The 3,543-nt window shown below is 32.9% G+C and overlaps 1 long non-coding RNA gene across 1 annotated transcript; it reads right to left on the bottom strand.

The window, feature by feature from the left end:
• Nucleotides 1-1,182: 1,182 nt before the first annotated feature.
• On the bottom strand, nucleotides 1,183-3,161 carry LOC107298920. Its single transcript, XR_001549169.1, has 2 exons — nucleotides 3,115-3,161; nucleotides 1,183-1,311 (listed from the first exon to the last, which is right to left on the bottom strand). It is a non-coding gene; the product is annotated as an uncharacterized LOC107298920 (long non-coding RNA).
• Between the last annotated feature and the right edge of the window lie 382 nt (nucleotides 3,162-3,543).

Below are 3,543 nucleotides of genomic sequence, written 5' to 3'. Positions count from 1 at the left end.
CTTCCTTGTGAGTCCCTTCATTTGGGTTCACTAGGTACATGGGGTCATATCCATCTGATGCTATAAGCAAAGGGAGCTGAAATAAAATAAAAAGTAGTCACATGATTTTTTACTTAGCAACTATTTTTTGTAACAACTGAATTGCTGGTTCCAATTGTGGCTGCTAAACAAGGATTACTTGTATTCCATCAGCTACATCAGCTGGCTGACCTAATCTGGCAAATCAATTAATGCTTAAAAAAGACCAGTGAGATAATATCTTATACTTCTGTATAAGTTTCCACCAAAAGCTCTATCACATTCAAGAAGGACACATCAAATTCCTTATGAAGTCCCCTTCACTTAGCCTTGTTAGTCTATAGTAAACCAAAAATGAGGAAATTGTTAGTTCAAACAGTTGATACAACATTCACATTGAATGGGTTCACTTTGTATAGAACAATGAATCAGTCATGGCAAATTCTAGCCCATTCAGTGTTAAATAACAGCTTTTGTAGGAATGTAGTTTGGAAAGCCCGTGCCAATTTCTAAACTTTATCTTAATCTTTAATTACTTATAAATATATAATTTTGTACTGTAAAAAACAAATAAACAAAAACAAAACAAAACAAAATAAAAACTATTATAGAAATCCATCTGGCTGAACCTCCATCAGATTCTGAACATCAAGTAGATTAGGCTATTTCCAGAGCCACTCTTTCTGGATCTTGGATTAGACTGTGAACTGGAGTATTAAATGTATCTTTACAAAATATACTAAAATTGTGTGACAGTAAAAATCATTTATGGATTTTTTTTATTTTTTAAAGAACTTAACACCTTTATATGTAAAAACATCAGTTTCAATGATCTATTGTCATTGCTTTAAAATGGGCTGCTGATTGATAATTCAGATTAATCAAATGTTTACAGCTAAAATATACATAGAAAACAATCTACATTCTTCACTCCAGATGCATTTAAAAATGTATTTATAATGTTACATTATGAGGTTGGAGGTTCGTTCTCCGAGCTTGTGTGCTGGTATCTGAATATTTCATTACCAGCGGAGTTTAGGGGATGTTATATATAATGTTACATTATAATATTTTATTTGTTTAAAGATGGTCTAGAAATTTATCATTTTCCCAGTAATTACAGTTGGTAAAATTTGTCTTTTATGGAACAGGCTTTTAGATTTGGATCCACTGTTTATAACTGTATACAATCCAGCTTTATGTGAACATTTTAAAGAGAATGATATATGATTTCAGACATTCATCTTCTGGTTTAAAGATGCTGTATATGTTCTCTTGTTCATTTACTTAGATCTGTAAAATAACATGTGAACAGTAAAGAAATAAATTTGCATCTGTACATTTTATGTAATTCTTTTTTAAACTCATTCATCTGATCTTCAGCAGAATGCAGCCTGAAATAATTTTAAGACATCAAATTACATGGACAATAAAATTCTGAAATGTCAGCATTGCCATTTTTTACATCAAATGAATAAAACTACTCAAGTGACTCAAAAACTGTAGACCATTTTATCACTGAGCAATTTCTTTCTTTTTTTTAAAGATGACTTTTGACACAAGGACATGTAATACCTTTAATAATTTATTAGACATTCTTGATATTTTGGGAAATAAACTTTGGCACTCAGAATGAATCTGAATGTATCCCACTCCAAATAGGATTTGGGAATTAGATGTTACCAAACTTTAAATCATCCTCACAGGGGATACATTTGAGGAAAGATGGAACACAAATGCAGCGAGTAAACAAATTCCCATTATTCTCAGACAACACAGCCAATAGAAGGATACTGGGAACTGTAGTCCAGCAAGGCCAAGAAAGTCCTCAATTTTTATCAACTAAGATGTTCTAATGAAATGTCCACTATAGAAATATTTGATATTTACATGTAAATCTGAACACAGATTTGTATTTCACTAATACCATTTGTACTAATTGCAATTTCAAATGCAAACCCCATCATATAATAAGATTTCTATTATCCAAACTAAATTCCTTCCATTCAGAGCAATGGGAAAGAAGAACTATGGGGACTGGGATCAATAGAATTTCATTTAGTGATGGATAATCAATCAATTTTGTCCAATTCGTTTCAGAGGATCTTCTTGTTCAATCTATTTTTCCATCTATTCTAAGTTTAGAAATATTTCATGGGATACCTTATTTTACATGTAATAAATAATGTATGATTACACAGACCTGGTGGTGCAGTGGTTAGAACGCAGTATTGCAGGCTAACTCTGCATTCCCTTTGCCAGGAGTTTGATACTAACCAGCTCAAGGCTGACTCAGCCTTCCATCCTTCCAAGGTTGGTAAAATGAGGACCAGATATTTGGGGTCAATATGCCGAGTCTGTAAACAGCTTAGAGAGGGCTGTAAAACACTATGAAGTGGTCTATAAGTCTAAGTGCTATTGCTATATTAGTATTAGTGGTTACTAATTCAATTAATTTTATATTTTGTTCTGGTTCTGTGGCTTCTGACAGGTATTTATAAATATGCATGTAGACACATGAGTAAGTGAGTAAGAATATGCAAGTTTAAAGAGAAGGAGAATATCAATGCAAATGAAATAAATAAAGTAGAATGTATGGGCATTCATTTGGAACCATTCATTTTGAGGCAACTAAATTTGTTGCACTCAGGCCAATGAAATCAGTGAAAATAGCCCACTGGGTTTAAAGCAGAGTTTCCACTCATTTCACCCCCAGCACAGAGAAATCTCCTGGTCTTCATCTTGGAATCTGTCAGGATTCAGCAACAGACCAGAAGAGATGAAATGCTGGCAGATTCAGCATTCCATGCCCCATTCCTCATTATTTTTAAGTATTACCCCCGTCCCCATAGTGCTTCTCTCCCATTGCTCTGAACGGAGGGAATTTTATTTAGATCATAGGAATCTTAAGAAGTGTTCTGATTTAGAAGAATTGCAGAAGACCAACTTACCTCAGAATCTATTACATCTACAACTTTAGCTGCCAGACTTTTAACTATTTTAAGTGATTTTTTTCAATGCATAAATAAAGATATAGAAAAGGGAAAGAAATGTTAATATTGGTGAATTAAAGTATTTTTCTAAAAGTATACATACAGGAATGCAATGCGGATAGTCAAATTTCCCATTCACACAATTAACTCTTAATGCTCCAGAATTTGGATGTAGTTTATGGCGTCTTATACATTGAAATTCAATGATATTTCCATCTGCGGAATATATTTTATCCCCATTGGCCCACTTCAGCTTTATATTGTGTTCTCTCATATCTTCTTCACTTGCTGTACAAGCATCTGCAGAAGGACACAGATCAAATGACATATAAAAAGTTTGAAGTATTCATTTGATAAAACAATTAAAGTTTAGGTTAGAAATTCTATGTTGCAGTAGGATAAAATGATTAGAGAGCTATGTAAAAGGTTTTTTCTCTTTCTTTGTCCCTCCCTTTTCCTTTTGTCTTTCAACTATTATCAGTCATGAACTAAACTGCCTAACATACACAAACCTCTTTTAAGCAAGACAATG

This window comes from Protobothrops mucrosquamatus, unplaced genomic scaffold (assembly GCF_001527695.2).
Source record: "Protobothrops mucrosquamatus isolate PMUCROS unplaced genomic scaffold, P.Mucros_1.0 scaffold4370, whole genome shotgun sequence".
Lineage (NCBI taxonomy): Eukaryota > Metazoa > Chordata > Lepidosauria > Squamata > Viperidae > Protobothrops > Protobothrops mucrosquamatus.
The sequence above is the reverse complement of the archived record's forward strand: the minus strand, read 5'-3'. Positions and strand labels throughout refer to the sequence as shown.